The 21,204-nt window shown below is 41.1% G+C and overlaps 1 long non-coding RNA gene across 1 annotated transcript; it reads right to left on the reverse strand.

Moving 5' to 3' along the window:
* Window positions 1-5,937: 5,937 nt before the first annotated feature.
* On the reverse strand, window positions 5,938-6,912 carry LOC148342134 (uncharacterized). Its single transcript, XR_015841509.1, has 2 exons — window positions 6,720-6,912; window positions 5,938-6,187 (listed from the first exon to the last, which is right to left on the reverse strand). It is a non-coding gene; the product is annotated as an uncharacterized LOC148342134 (long non-coding RNA).
* Between the last annotated feature and the right edge of the window lie 14,292 nt (window positions 6,913-21,204).

Below are 21,204 nucleotides of genomic sequence, written 5' to 3' on the forward strand. Positions count from 1 at the left end.
ACCCATGAACCGCTGGCTCCTATGACTTCTCCACCCACATCAGATGCCCACATTGATGAGCATTCCTCTTCCCCGGCCCCGTGGTCCATGACAGGTGGAGTGGACAGATTGACGGCAGTGCGCGAAGTGTGGAAGCGCAACAGTGATGGTTTGGAACCCAAGCAACAAGACGAGCTGTGGCAACTGTTGTGGGACTTTAAGGACATTTTTGTGCTGACAGAAGAGGAGGTTGGCCGAACAGACTTGGTGCAGCACGAAATTGACACGGGGGATGCACGACCTATCAAAGCACGCCCCCGCCGCCTTCCCCTTGCACATCAGGCAGATGCGGACAGTGCAATTGATGAGATGCTGAAAGCTGGCATCATTGAGCCATCTGACAGCCCTGGGGCCTCAGGGGTTGTCAAGGTCAAAAAAAAAAAAGACAGTGAAGAAAAGGTTCTGTGTGGACTATAGACCCTTAAACAGCGTGACCAAGAAAGACTCCTATCCACTGCCCCTGGTTCTCCTCATTAGACCTGCGCAGTGGATATTGGCAGGTGCCCCTCAGCTCGGAAATCAGGCCAAAGACTGCTTTCTGTACTGGCAGGGGGTTATGGCAGTTTCGAGTTCTCTGTTTCAGCCTGTGTAATGCACCTGCTACCTTTGAGCGGCTTATGGACAAGGTGCTGGCTGGCATCCCCCGACAGGAATGTCTGGTCTATTTGGATGACATCCTGGTCCATGGGAACGCTTTCCATGCAGCCTTGGAGGCCCTGCGCCAGGTCTTACAAAGAATTTCCACTGCGGGTCTGAAACTTCACCCTGACAAGTGCTGCTTCATGAGAAGAGAGCTTGAGTTCCTGGGACACAAAGTTGGAGGGGAAGGCATTATCACATTGGAGGAGAAAGTGCGAGCCGTGAGGGACTGGCCTACTCCCAGCAACCCGCGTGAACTGAAGAGCGTCCTTGGGCTAGCATCCTATTACAGGCGATTCGTGCGGGGTTTTCTCATGTCTAGCTGCACCGCTTTTCCACCTGCAGCGGAAGGACACTGATTTTGACTGGACTCCAGAGTGCAGACGAGCCTTCAGCTCGCTAAAGAAGGTGCTGACGGAGGCCCCCATTCTCGTCCCCCCAGACGCCAACCTGCCGTTTGTCCTGGACACTGATGCCAGCAATGTCAGAATTGGGGCGGTTTTGAGTGAAGTGGGGGCAGATGGGGAGAGAGTAGTGGCATACTTCAGCAAAACCTTGAATAAGGCTGAACGGCGTTATTGTGTCACACGAAGGGAACTGCTGGCAATTGTGAGAGCCATTAGCCATTTTCGATATTGTCTGTCGGGTTTCCCCTAATTGTACACACTGACCATGCGGCACTCCAGTGGCTATTGTCTTTTAAGGAGCCTGAAGGACAGATTGCACGCTGGCTTGAAGAACTGGCACCATATGTCTTCCAAGTTGAGCACACGGCAGGAAATCACCATGCCAACGCTGACGCTATGTCTCGACGCCCTTGTGCACTTGCTGGCTGCCGCTTCTGCGAGAAGAGAGAGACCCGAGAGAAGAAACTTTGTGGTGATGAGCAAAGTCCCGCGCATGATCATGTCGACCCCGTATGTAGGGAGGTGCAGGTTGTGGGGGCACCTGAATGGAGGAAGCAGCAGCAACAGGATGTTGACCTCCGACCTGTATTGCAGTGGGTCGAGTCGGGTCAAAACCCTAAGTGGGAGGAGGTCGCTGGACACTCGCCTGCCACTAAACGACTGTATTCAAAGATTGGGACTCTTCAGGTCAAGGATGGGGTGCTCCAGAAAGCTTGGAAGGAGCCTGCTACTGGGGAGGATAGATGGCAGGTGGTCGTCCCCAGGGCTCTGAGAGAGGCTGTGTTGAAAGCCTCTCATGGTCAGGACACTTTGGTGTGTCGAAAACACTTTGCAGACTCCGGCAAAGTTTCTATTGGGCTCAACTAAGGCGAGATGTTGAGGACTTTTGTCGCCGTTGTGACTTCTGCACCGCGCACAAGGGTCCACCAGGCCGGTCTCGTGCCCACCTCCAACAGCTAGCAGTAGGCGCTCCGATGGAGAGGATTGCGGTGGACATAATGGGCCCATTTCCACGCACTGACACAGGCAACCGTTATGTCCTAGCTGCTTTGGACTATTTTCCGAAATGGCCAGAAGCATATGCCATCCCCGACCAAGAAGCAGAGACTGTTGCAGATGTGTACAGGATTCCACTTCATGTACACCTTCCCTGCTCATGTTTTGGCGTGAGCTACGGACACCAGTGGAAATGGCTTTTGGCAGACCCCCTGATACACCAGCCGGGCCACCAGGACCGGAATATGCCAGGAGACTCCAAGACAGGTTGGAGTCAGCACATGTCTTTGCTCGCGACCATCTACAGAAGGCAGGTAGGTGTAAGGCAGAAAAGGAATTATGACATGAAGGCCAGAGGGATGGACTTTAAGGCTGGAGACCTGGTTTCGGTGTACAGCCCAAAAAGGAAAAAGGGCAGGTGTCCTAAATTGGACAGGCACTGGGTGGGGCCGTGTGGTGTGCTGGAGAGGATAGGAGAGGTGGTGTATAGGGTGCAGCTGCCACGTGGTGGCAGACGGGTAGCCCTCCACAGAGACAGACTGGCCCCATATAGAGGTGATGCCGTTCCACAGCAGCACACTGGGTCGCGGACACACTCACAGCAGGTTTCGACTCCCACCCCTCCAAGACGGCGGATTGTGCCTCCACTCTCACCCCCACAGGCAGCTACTGTTGAGGACTCATCGCCTGATGCTACACTGGCTGTTCCGAGCGGACAGGCCTCGGGGCGGCCTCAGCGACAGAGGAGACCACCGGGTCACCTCAGTGACTTTGTTGAATGACGCCCTCGGGACGAGGTTCTTGATAAAGGGGAGGGCAGTGGAGCGACTTTGTAAATAGTTCAAGCGTTCTGTGTTTTCCTCTTTGCTGGGGAGGCTGTGAAGGCAGCGGGGAAGCGACGGGAGTGAATGTTATGTTGTTGTCGTTGTTGTTTTAGTTTTCTGATCGGCGTGGTTGCGGCCAACAGCAGCCGTTTCTGGCTTAAAAATAAAAGTGTTCGCTAATGGACAAATCGGCCTGATTTATTATACAATGTTACAATATTTTAGTTTTTCCAAGTTCCTTGTTTGCCTTTTGTTTTGTTTATTAGAATAGAATAGAATAGAAATCCCTTTATTGTCATTGTACTCAAGTGTGCAACGAGATTAGAGATTTTTTTTTTTATTTTATTTTTTTATTAAATACCCTTTAAGTTTCCCTCTCCTTGCTTCCCTGCTTTTGGGTCCTCTTCAACCTACTCCACAACTTGACACAAACATGTTGACATAAAGTATCACATTATCACGTCAACTGTTAATAATAGGGAGACTGTCCAACCGACGACATGGTGGCAGATGTTTTAACAAAACCAGCAACAAAAGTAAAATTCAAGTTCATATTTGGGAGCTAAAATGTTTGTTAATGTGCATACGGTTTAAATCTTACGTTTTTCCTTTGTTTGGAAGGAGACAACAATTATTTGCATCGCAAATGGCGACATCTGTCGGTGAGTTGGTGACAGTGCTCCACAAAGTCAGCAGCCAATCATATCACAGCGGGGTGTGTCCTATTCTTCCGCTTGAGTGCTGAACAAACTGCAGTCTTCACGCAGGAGATCCATTCAGCACTACTTGAAAAAAAGACGCCATCTTTCATTCGTCTCGTCGAACAAAGAGAAGCTCACGAGTTATCGCCAAGCAGAGATCAAGTGCGGATTTGTTGAGATTGACGTTTGAAAATGTGTGAAAGAACGACACCCAAGTACAAAGAGGAACTTTGTGGAATAAAAGAAGAGAACGAGCAACATCTTCCACTGCTGGACGAAGTTTGCAACCAGCCTCGTGTTGTGCTACTCGAAGCAGGTTTGTACACGTCTTACTCTCATTTGCTTTGTAAAGAACGACTTTCTATCGTTAGAAATATGCATCACAACATTAAGTTGTTTGGGGAAATCGTTCAAGGTTATTGCCGTTTTATTTTTAAATGTTGCCTTTTACTTGTCGGTTTGCTGAACATTTGTTTTTGCCAAATGAAATCAGTGCAGAAAATAAATGCCACAGAATAACCAATATTGGGGGGTAAACTCCATGTTTTTTCCCAGTATAAAATTTGAACTGATTAACATTTTACATTTTCTGGTTTTTATATCTTGTTGAAGCAATTCCTTATGGAATGAATTCTACCTGACAATGGCTGTTGAGCAATTTTAGTGCATAAAACAGAAATTATTAAGTTCAAGTACGTATTGGTCTTATTTATTTATGAACTTTGTACTGGCGCAGTCGGGTGAGAGTCAATGAACCTCGGGTGGCCCTGCACAGTTTTGTGCACATGTGCGTACTTCACCTGATCCGCGCATGCTAGCTAGCGCATATGGCAAGACCTTTGAGCATTTAATCCATATCCTATGGCAAGCCGTTTGAGCATTTATTCCATATCCTTGATATCACACATTTGTGTATTTCACTAGTGCGGTCTTTTCCAGCACTAGTAATACATTCAGCCACACTAGTGATGCCTTTGTCGTACATGTTGCACAGAAACTCTAACAAGTGACTCATTTTTAGCAACTAGTGAGTCTTTTGTGCAACTAGTGCTGGTAGAAGTCTAACTTGTGACACCTAGATGCGCACTAGTAGTGCCAAATTCCCAGCTAGTCATCTTTTTTATGCTCTAGTGGCCCACTGGACCAAACTAGTAATGTTCAAAGTATTACAAGCTAACAGGTAAGTCACAAAAGCGTCAACATGTTAACTAGTTAAACATGGATTATTCTAACATGTTAACTAGTGACTTATGATCGCATGCACTAGACAACTAGTTGGAAATTAAATACCCACTGGTTAACTAGTGAAAGATAAACATCAACTAGTTCACTAGTGAAAGTCCCTTGAAGTCTTGATATTTAACTAGTGAGTCTAAAAAAAATTACTTGTAAACTAGTGATGCCTCAAATATCCACTAGTTACACTAGTGAAAGATTTTGACTGAACTAGTTCCACTAGTGAGTTCCAAAATGTTCACTAGTAGCACTAGTGGATGCCAACCTGCTCACTAGTTAACTGGTGAAATTGTCTTTTTGGATTAACTAGTAAACTACTGATGTCCAAATTTTCACTCGTAGAACTAGTGAAACACAAATTGCTCACTAGTTGCACTAGTTACGCTAAATGCTAATGAGGAGGCGGGAAAGTACCATGAGTGTACGCCTCCTATTGGCTCTCTGATCGGAGCTCCACCCAGCAAAAAATTAACCCTGTAAAGCCTGATTCCGAGTGTCCACATTTTTTTTACTGCCGGTTGCTTGGTATCTATGCAGAATAAAACTATTTTTTCTCAGGGAATGGCTCTCTCGGGGATGTATATTTATTATTTACACGGACATAAGGGGTAATAGTACTGCTAAAAATTCACTCCAATCCACTTTTAGTATACAAAATAAAAGGAATGCAGTATAATGCAGAAGTCCTGCAATTAATTCTGCCTTCACGAGGCTGTGATTTTTCAGTTGTTGAATCTGTTCAAAGTTGATGCGTATTTGTTAAAGATGCTGTAATCTGTATTGTAAATGCGGATTTGGGAGAACAGCACAATAAAATAATATTACAATACTTGATGACATCACCCCCTGCTCGTCTCTAATGATTGTTTGTTGTGGAAAAACAACTGAAGTAAATAAAATACAAAAACACAATCTTCTTACCGTGTAATATCAAATAAATGAATGTGTGTGCATTTTGAGGTTTCTACAATCTTTATTGAAGCCACTGATTGTGTTTTGTTTTTTAAGACAGGAGATGTGACCGAGCAGGTTCGATGTTGGAGGAAATATTAGTTGTGGTTTCACCACTTAATTTCAGACAATGCATATCCAGAATACAGTTGAAAAACATTTTATTGTGAACATAATAAGTTACATGAAATATATAATTAATTTAACAATGAATAAACGGGATGTTTTTATCAAGATTTCGGGAAGAAGTTGTGTCTCTCCTCCTCCTGGTGTTATTTAGGGAAGCTGATCACCCTTTAGCTTCTATGAACAGCATCGTGCTGCAGAAGATGCGCCGTCAGAAGGGTCCGAATGGAGCTGCTCATCTGCCGTGGGGTCTCCAAGCAGTCAGGACCTATAGTTTGTCCAGTAACATATAGCGCAACCTTATTTATAATACACAGTTACAAAGGAATACGAATACTGCGTGTAATGAAGGCAAGAAAATAATTCAAATATACAAACGCAGCTAGCAAACGATAATGAACGATTATGTTCCAACGTTAATTGAACTCTTCTTCCCTCTCTATTAGCTTGTGAGCAATGAACAAACTACACCGTGAAGCCAAAATGTGAGCGTCAAATGCGCGGAAAACTTCATCTTTTGCGGTTCAATCGCTATAAAACTAGCAGCGGCAGATTTCAGAAAGTCCTGCCGGCATGAAGCTGCTCTCGGCGGCAACTGTGAGCGTTGAACTGCCGCCATCCGCCATCAAAACCGGACACAGACATCTCCGAAATCGTTGAAGCAAGTTTTTAAGCAGGGCTTATCTTGATAAATTGACCACACATTTGACGTTTACACCACTACTTTGTCGCCTAAAATAATCGTAAAATCAAATTTGGTATCACATTAAGAGTAATATTTACAAAAAACATTGCAATACCTCTGAAGGTTTTCTCTTCGGCTTAAGTCGCTGGTTGGCACATCATGTATCGTGATTGGCTGTCCGAAAAACAAACGTCATGTCGGATGAATCCTGGGTAATGTAGGATCGTGACAAGGCGTCCGTTGAATAAATATTGAAAAGGCTTGCCGAGGCACGCCATTTGAGTATTTATTCTATGGCCTTGAGCATGCATTTCACACTAGTGCCCCACAGCATTTATGGTCTTACATGTTCACTAGTAAGACACAAAAATGAGCTTACTAGTGAACTAGTGGGCATTTTTATCTTACATGTTCACTAGTAAGATACAAAAATGAGCTTACTAGTGAACTAGTGGGCATTTTTATCTTACATGTTCACTAGTAAGATTCAAAAATTAGCTTACTAGTGAACTAGTGGGCATTTTTATCTTACATGTTCACTAGTAAGACACAAAAATGAGCTTACTAGTGAACTAGTGGGCATTTTTATCTTACATGTTCACTAGTAAGATACAAAAATGAGCTTACTAGTGAACTAGTGGGCATTTTTATCTTACATGTTCACTAGTAAGATACAAAAATTAGCTTACTAGTGAACTAGTGGGCATTTTTATCTTACATGTTCACTAGTAAGATACAAAAATGAGCTTACTAGTGAACTAGTGGGCATTTTTATCTTACATGTTCACTAGTAAGATACAAAAATTAGCTTACTAGTGAACTAGTGGGCATTTTTATCTTACATGTTCACTAGTAAGATACAAAAATTAGCTTACTAGTGAACTAGTGGGCATTTTTATCTTACATGTTCACTAGTAAGACACAAAAATGAGCTTACTAGTGAACTAGTGGGCATTTTTATCTTACATGTTCACTAGTAAGACACAAAAATGAGCTTACTAGTGAACTAGTGGGCATTTTTATCTTACATGTTAACTAGTAAGACACAAAAATGAGCTTACTAGTGAACTAGTGGGCATTTTTATCTTACATGTTCACTAGTAAGACACAAAAATGAGCTTACTAGTGAACTAGTGGGCATTTTTATCTTACATGTTAACTAGTAAGACACAAAAATGAGCTTACTAGTGAACTAGTGGGCATTTTTATCTTACATGTTCACTAGTAAGACACAAAAATGAGCTTACTAGTGAACTAGTGGGCATTTTTTAGCTCATGGGGATCAGTCGGAAAGAATACAATGGTTTCCTATTGGCTGCCCATTTGAAAATAATATAATCCACCAGTCACGGCTCATGATTTTGGAATTTCTCTGCCGAACTAATTTTTCAACATAAACATGGCCGATAGCGTACTGAGACGTATCAGGCGAAGGTGCAGGGCAATAGAGAGAGTTTATCGTCAAGGATCTGCCGGTGGAAGTGAAATACGCGTGATAAACATTTCCATTGCTAATTTAAGAAGAGTTCGTCAGCACATTAGCACCGAGGCAACTCAAAATTTGATTCAAGCTCTGTCAGATCTCAGATCTGTCATCGCTACGGGACCCGCTCCTATTGAAGCACATGTTTGTTTCTCTGCGGCAACTCATTTGCATCCAGGTAAAGTGGCTATAATTCTTATTGTATTTTTTTGTGTCTGTTTCTTCTAACTACCCATGGGTTTCACAGACGCCCTGTTGTTCCTTAAGTGGTTAATATACAGTTTTCCTGTCTTTATATGAGCTCTATAGATTTAGACTGTTCAGTAACACAATGGCTATCCACTTTGAAATATATATATGTATTAAAACTCTTGTTAACAACTCATACCTATGTCATAAAAATGGTTAGAGAAAGTAGCTTCTTGTGGTTTGCAAGATAATTGTTGGTCAGATATATAAAACTGCTGCAAATATATATATATATGTGTATAAGCATATAAAAGATCACACTCATTAATTTGCTTAGATTTCTTAATCCTTTTAATTCCATATTTTAGGTAGACGCGGGAGACCAGCCCTTGATATTACAAGGGATCAAATTGAACTACTCCTCACTCAAGGCTTTACAGTGAGAGCCATAGCAGGGATGTTGGGCTGTTCCTCTTCATATCTCCATAAAAAAATGAAGCCTTTTCAGATTTCAGCCAGAAATAGATTTACTCCCATTCATGATCTTGACCTCGAGGAGCATGTCAGAATATTGCACAACCAATTTCCAAGATCAGGCTCGGAAGTAAGCATTCTGCAACATAGTCGCTTTATGTATATGATATCTTTATATCCAGTGTGAAATTTCACTTTTTTAATTGTGTTGAAATATGAACCTCTTTCAGATGATGAGGGCATACCTTCGTGCTGCTGGCATTGTAGTACAAAGAAAAAGAGTTCGAGAAATCCTCAACCATGTTGACCCAGCTGCTGCAGCCCAGAGATGGAGCCAGACTGTGGCTAGAAGAACATATTATGTGCCATTTCCTAATAGTTTATGGCACATAGATGGTCACATGCGTCTCATTCGGTAATGAAGGATAATCTCTTGTATTTGTTTGTATTTGTTGGAGCATTAGAAAGCAGATAGTATTGTCCGGACGGTGCAGATTAAATTTTATTTCGTAATTTCTCTTTGTATAGGTACATTTCACAAACTCCCGACTTGCGCACTTAAATGCGCAGCAATATAATCTCAGCCAGTAGGCCCTAACATCAGCCAAAACAACTCCTCCCTCTCTAGCACACAATAGATATTTTTTCCTTAAGTCTGTAGTTACATTTATTGAGTTTTCAACATCTTACTATTGCTCAGGTTGTTGACTGGTTGTGACACAGTCACTCTTCGTTCAAGGTCTTCACTGTTGGCTTGCAACTGGTTGAGATGTATGCCATATCTTGCCAAGCCAGTTTCCAAATTTTATTGATTATAAGGGTCTTCTCCAAATACATTGTTGAGAGCTGTTGATTGCTGATGAATGTTTGAAAGCATGCCTTCCATCCAAATTTGTGTTGGCGTCCGATTGTTTGCAGTTCTCAACCTGTGGTTGTTCCAGCCATGTCTGAATATATCCAGTCTTTTCTGAATTTCTGGCTTGTACACAATTTGTAGTGCCATTTTGTGAACATTGTCATCCGGGTTCAATATTTGTTCATCTTCAAAAGAATAGAAAAGCATGTAAAAGTAGTGCACAACCTGATGGAAAACGTCTCTCCAAAGTCGTTCGATACGTTGGTTGTGCACAGATTGGCCTGTTATGTGACTTGCATGTTCTTGAACCTGTTCTGTTCATTCATCATTGGGAGATAGCCTTGGTGGGGGTCTGGTGGAGTGTTTTTCTAGGGAATAATTTCATACAAATAAATGTGATAAAACTTTAATGCAAATATAATGCTATACTGATTTTCTTGTAAGGTAACCACTATTGTTTTTATTTTTGTTTTACAGGTGGGGGTTTGTGACACATGCTGGTATTGATGGAAATTCCAGGCTAGTAACATACATAAACTGCAGCACAGACAACACAGCTTTGACAGTGCTGAAATATTTTGTCCACGCTACTTGTCTATATGGGTTACCCTCCAGAGTAAGATCAGACCACGGTGGGGAAAACACTCTGGTTGCTCTTCTAATGAATCTTCTCCAAGGACAAGAACATGCAAGTCACATAACAGGCCAATCTGTGCACAACCAACGTATCGAACGACTTTGGAGAGACGTTTTCCATCAGGTTGTGCACTACTTTTACATGCTTTTCTATTCTTTTGAAGATGAACAAATATTGAACCCGGATGACAACGTTCACAAAATGGCACTACAAATTGTGTACAAGCCAGAAATTCAGAAAAGACTGGATATATTCAGACATGGCTGGAACAACCACAGGTTGAGAACTGCAAACAATCGGACGCCAACACAAATTTGGATGGAAGGCATGCTTTCAAACATTCATCAGCAATCAACAGCTCTCAACAATGTATTTGGAGAAGACCCTTATAATCAAGAAAATTTGGAAACTGGCTTGGCAAGACATGGCATACATCTCAACCAGTTGCAAGCCAACAGTGAAGACCTTGAACGAAGAGTGACTGTGTCACAACCAGTTAACAACCTGAGCCCTGAGCAACACCAAGAGGTTCAAAACTTAATACATGGAACAACAGACTTAAAGGAGAAATATCTGGTGTGTGCTAGAGCGATTGAAAACATTCAACGCTCAACAAATTAATCCACAATGGCTACACCTTCCCAAACCCCAATGAGTCTCCTATTGACTGGCAGAGCATGTCATGTAGGTCGTTCTCCTCAGTAATACCTCTTGGGAGGTACAGGCACATCATGCATGTTGATGCGTAAGGAAGACGACGTATGCCCTCAGCCTGTTCATAAAAATCAATGGCCAGTTTGTCGCGAAAGCCCAGGACAGGAACCTCATCAGCTCCAGTTATGAAGATGAGAAGGTCTTCAAAGGACATTTCTGTCATTTTGTCTGCCGTGAAAAAAAGAAGGAAATTGAAAGTAAAATCTGCAATTGTTTTTAAAGTGAAACATCAATTCTGGACTTTATATACTGTATTTCAGCTTGGCCTTGTGTAGCAAATTTAGGGTACGTGAACATAAATACACAAAAACACAAAAATAACAATACCATTACAATTTCTAACTGCCCCTTGTTCTGGTATTTACATTGTTCTCAAATGTAAAACATACAACAATAACACTTTCCAGTCAATCAAAGTAGTGTACATTTTAGTGTGCCACTTTGTTTGTGTATGGAGTTCAGTTTCATAAATTGTGCTAGAAATGCTTAATTAAAATACCTTCGATCATATTCAGAACCATTTCCCAGCTGTAGATGGTGTCCTCCTCCGCCTGCCGATGGTTGGTTCCTCTGCTGCTATAATTATAGGTGAGGATGTCTTTGAAGGCTGCCTTTGACATAGGTTCGTGCAGGTTTGTGAACAAGGGCAAGAAGGCAATCCAGTTTTGCTTGACAAGGTCCCACAACTTTCCGAATGCGTTCATTCCCTCTGTGAACTGGTGTATCATCTTGGCTGTTCTATAATGCAACAGAAAGAAAACATGCAGTATAAATGAGTATATATTGTCAACCATGAAACATGTTTACATTTTGTATAGTTACATTTTTTTAACATGTCAAAATACAAGTTACAAAGGGCTGGGTTAGATTGATATCTACTCCATAGTTACAACACTTTGTAAATTCCCGTTTGATAGTGACACTGTTTCGTAGCAGTTAGAAGTAAAATTCTTATTTTACCTGAGAAAGATGTAATGCTTTACCACATATGCATAGATTTTTGTTACATCTTCTACTTTGGCACTAAATATTCCTGGGATGCCGCACTCAGCAATCCAGTCCCCCATCTCATGTTGGAGTGTTGTCAGGTCCTCAGTGGTCTGACACTCTTGAATCTTAGAGAGAAACATGAGTGGGAACAATGCAGCTTGGTCTCAGATTGACCTTTACAAAAAAGTAATATTTCTGTCAAGGTTCACTGAACCGCGTGGGAAGGAAGGAGGACCCAAGAGCGACAGGTAAGGGGAGAACAGGATTTATTGATTAATGGAGTTGGGGAGCGAGCTGGGGAGAATCCACCACCAGGCGAGCGTCGGCGTGGACAGCGTCGAGTGACGCCGACGTGCAAGTGTCGGAGTGGCAGTCACCGGGAACGGCAGATGGTCGTGCGTCGGAGCGGAGGGCGCCGGGTGGCACGGACGAGAGTGCGGCGAAGCAGGAAGTGCCGGGAGGCGACGTCGGGCTGGCGAGGTAGCGGGAGGCACGGCGGAGCGGGGAGCGCTGGCGGGATGATTGCCGGGCAGGACCTCGGAGGCGATGGCGGGCTGAGCGGGTCCGGACGGGTTCAGGTCGGCTAGTCGGGGAAGCAGAGCAAGCAGGAGTCAGGCAGGCACGAGAGCACAAAGTGTCAGGCGATCGGGAGGCAGAGCGAGACATGAGCCAAACGGGATAATGACCCGACACTGGGTTGAGGGCATGGGAGGTATAAGTAGTCCGGTAATCAGGGGAGCAGATGGGGAGCAGGTGTGTGATCGTGAACTGGGAACAGGTGCGTGGCTGGTGAGAACGAAAACAATAACACAAAGCACATGGCAGGGAGGTGACGAAAACAATAACAAAAGGCTGTCATGCCCGACGCGGATCATGACAATTTCATAGAAATGAACATATCATCTGGTACCAGTTTGATTCTTTACCAATTCCTGTGCAGTAATCCCTTGTTTTTTTTTTTTTTGCCATCAATCTTGACCAGAACCACCGCAATAAGTGAGAAACGACTCGGTATAGGTTACCTTTCTTTTATAATTATTTTTAATTTTGGGGAGTTTTATAACTCTAGTATGCGTGGCGACCGCCTCAATATGGTTCCCAACTTTCTAAATACTTGTTTGACAACAAATGTAACTTTAAAAATGAAAAATGGAAATACCAAACCTGCAGGATGAAACAGGTGATCTACAAGTCAACGTTGTGCTGCCGGACAATTACAACAGAACATTCGGTTATAACTATGTTAAAGTTTTAATTTTTATCCTAAATTTGGCTTACCTTACTTAACTAGTATCCCACGTTGTAAGGTCCTTGTTGATGTTACTGTAGTAAGCAAAAGTTAAGCCATGAATACTTTTGGCGACGAAGTGCACTGTCGTTGGAAATCATGGCTCATTTTTTGCTTCTCACAATAACATCAACAAGGACCTTTGAATAAAATGCAACTCAGGATTCTAGTTAAGGTAAGCTGTTTTGAAATGTACTTTACCAAACTCTTTAAAGCTTTATTTGCCGATGTTTTGTCACACTTGCCGTCCTGAGGGAGCCGTGCTTGTCGGGTGGACAAGACTGGCAGGATACAACAAGAGAAGATACTGAGTCATCGGAGCCAGTAAGTTCACGGGATAAATCCTATCATGATTTCGTTAGTCGTTCTCGCACCGGGAACCAATCACACGCCTTTATGTGATTGCCTGTGGGTATGTCCGAACCCTCCCATTCAACTCATCTCTTTGAAAAAATTGTCTTTCTGCATTATGGCAGCTGATATGGCTGTAATTTTTCTGTTCTTTTTTAAATGAATATTTTGAAAAAAATCCACAAAAAACTTAAGCTGCAATAATTGATGCGTGAAATGGTGGGGGGGTAGTGTACATGTTCATATGATAATATTTAAGTACCCTCTTGACTTTGCTTTGCACTTCTGGGTCCGGCAGCAAATGCCAGTTGAACTGGTCCAGTGGTGGGTCTTGCCCGCACATCAACTGGAAGAGGCAAGGATCCAGGGCCCTGATGCATGGACCACCATGAGCAACTGACCAAGCAATTAGGTTGCCACCTCTGAAATATTTTTGCTGGTCTAGAGCAGTTTGGTCATAAGTTAGAAAGACCTGACCAGCCTTTCCCTCGAAAATTCCAAGAGAGGTCTGAACCTCTAACATCAGCAGTCTATGACAAAAATAAAAAAGAAAGAGTTTAAAAAATTCATTCATCTTCAGAATCGTGGTAGATGGGATACACCTTGAACCAGTCGCCAGCCAATCGTAGGGCACACAGAGAGGAACAACCATTCACACTCGCCATCGGACCGACAGACAATTTCGGTCAGTTGACCTACCCTGCATGTATTTGTAATGTGGTAGAATACCAGGTGAAAACCCATGCAGACATGGAGAGAACATGCAAACAAGGAAGGCCAGAACCAGAATTTTACCCTACATCTCAGAACTATGAGGCAAGATATCCGACAATATATAATACTGAGCAGTTCACCAGAATACATGTATAATGACGAGTGGCATTCATACCTGAAAAACTCCCGCTGTGGTCCCCCCATATCATCTGCATCTTCTCCTACAAACTCAATGTGTGGTGAATGGGTCCAACAGAAAGTCACTCTGGAGAATGCTTTAATGGCACTCTCCAGAATCTTACGCCTTCTGATACAAATGGTGGATACCAGATTGCCTGAAATGTGATCCTCGTGAAAAGTCTTCAAAATAGTGGCAAGATCCACTTCTTCCTAATATATATTATAAGAACAATACATTAGAAATTAATGGGAGAAAGTTGCAAAATCATTCCTTCCACTTAGGAGTATTTAACAATGCACAGTCAGAAACAACCCATGAAAATTTTTTTTTACCATAGTTCTGTTTAAAAAAAGTTATAACTTACTGATGGAGGATTGTCATTTTCAAAAGGAACTGCAATGAGGCCCTCATCTTCCCCATCTTCCCCAGAATCATTAATGAAAAAGTCATTAACAGGAGTCCTAAGAATCAGATTACGCAGGTCATAATTACGCACAGGAATCCTGGAATCCAAAACCATTTGCATAATACAGGTTATGCATTTTGATTTATCTACAGCTGTATTGTGATTTAATTCATGCATGTGTAGCTTCTTAATTTCTTGTTTATTCAAATTAGCATGTGTATATAGTAATATTGACCAGTCATTTGTTTTCTGTATTTTTCATAAGAGAGTGACATTAAGCTATCTGTCAATATACACGGCACAGCACAAGTGTTGAGGACAAAATAGTCATTGAATAGAATTCAGTGTCACACATGATTCATGTTTGTAGTCCTACAAAATACCTGTTCATTGGTTCCAAACATGTTCCTCTGTAAAAGACCTTGAAAAGTACAAATAATGCATGATAATGTGTTCAAACTATAATGGCAAAATTACGGATTATTTATCATGATCATGTAGAGATTTACCTCTGGGGTCCCGGCATTCACCCACTGTGCAGAATCCAAACTTGACTCTAAACTTGACTCCTGTTTGCAAGAGTTTAGACCTTCTTATATCCAGCTGTCTTTTATTGAGGGTGCACTGAAAGGGCAACTTCTAAACTCCAATTATTAACATTTCTTATCACAATTGTCTTCAGTCTGAATTATCAATTACATATGAAATACATTATAGTTTACAATTACTTACAGGTAAAGCGTTCAAGCCGGTCCTTGGTGAGCTTCCATCAATTTCCATCTATGAAGACAAAGCCATGGCATTGAGGGGCAAAGACTGAGAACTTGCATCAGAATTGCTGTCAGATGTGACAAATGACAAGTGCGCTGCTACTGCAGGAGCAGTGAGCATAACCTGAGGGACTGCAGGTGATGCCAGAGATATGATATCTGATGATGCAGGGAATTGAGATGGAGTATTGGGTGAGACCTCAGGTCCGGTGGCTGTCGGTGTTGCAGAGGGAGAAGCCATCAGTGTTGTGGATGATGAAGGAGGAAAAGACTGTGAAATGCTGTTATGTTCAGTTGGCTGGGATGTCTCTGATCCAGCAGGAGTACTTTCAGATTCAGTGATCTAAATTGATAAGACAACGGGTCTTATTAGTCTGTCGCGATGGTAATATCCCAAAAGAATCAATTGATCAATACAAAGACAAAGACAAACCTCTAATGGCAGTGTAATGTGAGTCTGGGGAAGAATATATAATCTGCTTCTGCCAACTGCTTTCTTGAGGTCCTTTAAGGTATTTGCCTGAATTTTAGTCAGAAGCCTTGACTTATCAGCTCTTGCCAGATGAAAACCAATAACATTTAGGCTAACTGATGGGTAGCTTTGGCAGATGAAGTTATTAAATTCTGGGAGAGTCCATGAAATTACAGCATAACATTTCGGGGAGTCTGCCCTTTGCAGATCATGACTTGGAATCCCTGGAAAATAATAACAATAAAATGAAACAATTTTACATCAGTCCTGGTTATATAAAAAAAAAAAAAAAAAATATATATATATATATATTTATATAATATATATATATATAATATATATATATAATATATATATATAATGTATATATATAATATATATATATAATATATATATAATATATATATATTAAATATATATAATATATATATATATATGTGATTACGGGACCACTACACCATCAGCGACCCCGAATCAATAACAATAACACATTGATTTTCCATGTAAATTAAAACAAAGCCAACAACAAAAACATTACAATATGAATAAATCTTTGAAAATATGTAGTGTGGACATTACCTAAACCAATTCTGGTCAATTTACAACATTCTGAATGAGGTGGAAGGGCAAGTAGGTCAGGATTTGGCAACAGAAAGAGCCTTACTCTCCAGACTCCATTTGTCCCAGTGGCACGTGCTTGTGTTTCTGCATAAACAGAATATTTTATTGACATACAACTATCAGTAGTCCCTTCAGCAAATTGTGTATTCTAAAGCTAATGCTTCGGACAGTTGGGCAGACAAACAACTTTCCCTTTTTCTTTCTCACTCATACGCACACCGTGCTAATTCATAGGCCGATCATAAAAACTCGCATTTCATATTTTAATCATAATAACGCGGATTGAAAGGTTTACAATAACTAATTACTATAGCCAATTAGCTATGTCTAAAAGTTAGCTTACCTGTCGTCGTGCGAGCTCGTCTTCTCCGAAAATTATTCCTTGTCGCTCGCAATAAGTTGTCGTCCATCTGCACTGCCAGTTCCCTTCTTGCTACATCAAGGGCGTTCCAGACGCGATTAATAACATCGTTGAAACCACTTTCTGTGTTAGTTTCCGTAGAAGTCATGCTCATGTTCGCAGATGCCCCGCCAAATAACAGAGATGTCGACTCAATGCTGCCTACGCGATGTCGACTCACGCACACACACGTACTGGTCTATTCTATTCTATTCTATTCTATTCCATTCATCTATCTATCTATCTAGTATCACATCGCTGAAATATTAGGATATAGTATATGGTGAATGGATTTGATGTGATGTAATATTAAATAACTTAATATTTACTACACAGAAAGTATTGTACATGTTTTCTCTTTTATATAATTACATACCTATTTTTACACCAGCCTGTATATGGAGAGGGAGAGAGAGTAAGATTAATCATAAGTATGAAATGTTTTTATACAATCATTCTTTTCATAACTGGCATTACGGGCTGGGCTCTTAAGGGTTAAAGCGTCAAGAGATCTCATCAAGATATTGACCAATCAAAGTACTTGTCCCGCCTGCTTCATTTGAATGCAGTTCACTAGTGAACATGTTGGTGTATGAGTGACTTTAGAGACAACAATGGTCACATATTTCATTTTACATGTCATCTAGTAAGGTCCAAATGTCCACTAGTGACACTAGTTAAGCTTTTTCCCTGGCCTTACTCGTTGACTTGTCAGATTCTCAAATTGCTCAATAGTTCACTAGTAAGGCATAAAATGTCCACTAGTCACACTGGTTGAGATCTTGCCAACCTTACTAGCTGACTAGTGAGGTTCAAAATGTGAACTAGTTTACAAGTAAATACAAAGATAGCCACTAGTTACACTAGTTGGTCTAATTTTTACCCCACTTGTTAACTTGTGAAACACATGTTTTCATTCTAGTGAACTAGTTGAGTCCACAATGAGTCACTAGTTAACGAGTGACACTGATGTTTATTTGACTAGATAACAAGTAGAAGGAATTTTGTCTCACTTGTCAGACACAGAAAAGAACTTGTGCAAGATTTGACTGAACATGTTTGAATTTTCTCCTACATGTTGGCCTTTTATTTTTACTTGTTAAATGTTATGCATCATGAGTGAGGCACTGTGCACAACTCGCACAACAAATATCTAACATGTGGGGATTTTTGGAGTACTAGCTAATGTTTTTTGCATACTAGCAGGCATTTATATCATACTAGTTAACCAAAATTGCTTACTAGTTGATATGTGGGCACAACTTGTGAACTTGTATAGTGTTGTAATTGGGAAACAAATCAACTACTCAAATTTGATGATTTCACTAGTTTACTTGTTGTGCGCACATGTCACCTGGTGCGCAATTTTGTCAAACATGCTCAGTCAAAGTCTGTACAAGTTCAGAATTGAGCCTGACAAGTGAGACAAAATGTCATCCACTTGTGAACTAGTGATGTGAAAATAATTGTCACTAGTTTGCTAGTGACTCACTTTGAACCCAAATACTTTACTAGTTAGAATACATGTGGTTTACTAGTTAACAAGAGAGGTCAAAATGAGCACAACTAGTGTAACTAGTGGATATCTCAGCATGTACTTCTTCACTAGTTAATATTTTGAGCCTCTCTAGTTAACTTGTAAGGCCAAAATAGATTGCAAGTATTTCACTAGTTTGGCTTTATGCATTCACTAGTCAACATGTACCCCATAAGAGGCAGCTGCTAGTAAACTAGCGTCAGTTCCCCAGGACCACTTGTCAACTAGTGTAAAACATGCACTAATAAAGTGGGTGGGACAATGACAAAAGCTGAATTCTGATTAGTGCATTTAACTGTAGAGCCAATAGTAATCCTGGATGCACACATCTGCCCCACCTTCTCATTAGTTTTTTGTGTAACTAGTTGACTAGTGAGCAGTTTGGCATCCACTCGTTCAACTAGTAAACATTTTGGACCTCACTAGTTGAACTAGTTCAGTCAAAATTTCTCACTAGTGCAACTAGTGGAAATTTGGAGTATCACTAGTTGACAAGTAACATTTTTGAAAGTTACTAGTTAAATATCAAGGCTTAAAGGGCTTTCACAAGTGAACTAGTAAGTATTTTAGCCGTTACTAGTTAACTAGTGTGTATTTTCGCTCTCACTAGTGAACTAGTGTAGGAAATCATATGTCACTAGTTAACATGTTGGAATAATCCACGTTTTACTAGTTACATGTTGCTGAAAATGAGTCACTTGTCAGAGTTTCTGTGCAACTAGTACGACAGAGGGCATCACTAGTGTAGCTGAATGTATAACTAGTGCTGGAAAAGACCGTACTAGTGAAACACACAAATGTGTGATATCAAGGATATGGAATAAATGCTCAAACGGCTTGCCATAGTGTACGCACATAGACGAGAATGCAAGTCAATAAATAGACACAAGCTTGCAGCGTCACGTTGCCTGCGTGACTTCTTAAGATAGAAGACGGAACATTCCAGTAACCATTAAAAAAACGTAAAGTAACCATAAAATTATATAAAAAAAACATATCGTTAACATACTAAAGCTGTTGCTTTATGGTATTTACAAATAATTTTTGTTTAAAATCCCCCTCGCTCTTTTTTTTGTCATTTCTATATTATGTACGTATTAATAACTGTGTTTGGTTTGCTAATGTGAATAATGTTTTTTTTTTTACAAAAAAACGTATGAGTAAATATTTATCATCTCATCAATATTTGCACAACAGAGTACTGAGTTTCGAGATCCTCACAATAGTAGTTCTCAAAATCATATTATTTCTTATGAATTTAGCTTAGTTAAGGGATATTTTATTGACAATCTAACATCAATTTACAAATATATATATATGTATAGCGTTTTTGACCGAAAGTTGTTGTTATTGTACCTTGTGACGCGCCACTTTCGTTTCCTTCTTGAAGCATGCCGTTTCAAGGCTTATGTGGCTCATAAGCCACTTACATTGGCAATGTCGAAGGTCACTGAACCATGGTCGGCCCGCCAGCAACAGCACTTAGCGGCCATTTCTGAGTTTACGACAGACATTGGGCACGTGGCTGGTAAATGTAACCCTGTAGCTGAGTGATTATCGCGCGCCATCATATGTCCAGTCCAGCTCGGGGTTGATTTTTCAGAAATGGCTGCCGACCAGTCCGATGATCATGACACCCGCAACCTCAAGACGGTGAGTACGGCTCTTAAACTTGAAGTAGTGATGCGTGGCGGCGGCCCTGCTGTCCTCTGTGTGGCAGACATTAGGACTATGCCTCTCACCCAGCAGGCATAGTTCTTGGGGGCGTGTTCATGAAAATGTTTTTTGGTGCAAATTTATGATTGTGCATTATTCTCTTGTTGCTAGTCTTCAAATAAATGCCAGTTTCCAGTCAGACGTGTGTGTTCATTCCGACTGCCACATAGTAACCATAAATTAAAAAAAAAAAATGTCGTGTATACATACTAAAGCTGTTGCTTTGTAATTTATGTAGAATTTTTGTTTAAAATCGCCCTGGCTCTTCTTTTTGTCTTTTCTATATTTTGTACGTATTAATAACTGTGTTTGGTTTGTTAATGTTAATAAAGTTTTTTTCACATAAACAAATATTAGTAAATATTTATCATCTCATCAATATTTGGACAACAGAGTACTGAGTTTCGAGATGCTTACGATAATCGTTCTCAAAATTGTATTTCTTATCAATTTAGCTTAGTTAAGGGATATTTTATTGACAATCTAACATCACGATACAAAGACAGAAGAAAATGGTGGTGGGGGGCGCGAATCTTTTTCTTCTGGGTAGGGGCGGGCGTGAAATAATTGAGAAGCACTGCTAGTATATGCAGACATTTTATTCATAGAATCTTGCAGCCCAATTGAACCACAGCATTGTTGCAAGTTCGGTAGGAGAAACTTGAACGTCCCACTGCTGTTCCAGCAGCGGCTTCTCGGGGCATAGGCGGAAGTGACGTCAGAGCTGACTCGCCAATGTGGCGTTAATTTAGTTTTTTTTTATCAACCGAATTAAAATATTATATAAAATATATATTCAAA

Source organism: Idiotropiscis lumnitzeri, chromosome 2, assembly GCF_059441095.1.
Source record: "Idiotropiscis lumnitzeri isolate Australia: NSW breed Sydney's pygmy pipehorse chromosome 2, RoL_Ilum_1.0, whole genome shotgun sequence".
Classification (NCBI taxonomy): Eukaryota; Metazoa; Chordata; class Actinopteri; order Syngnathiformes; family Syngnathidae; genus Idiotropiscis; species Idiotropiscis lumnitzeri.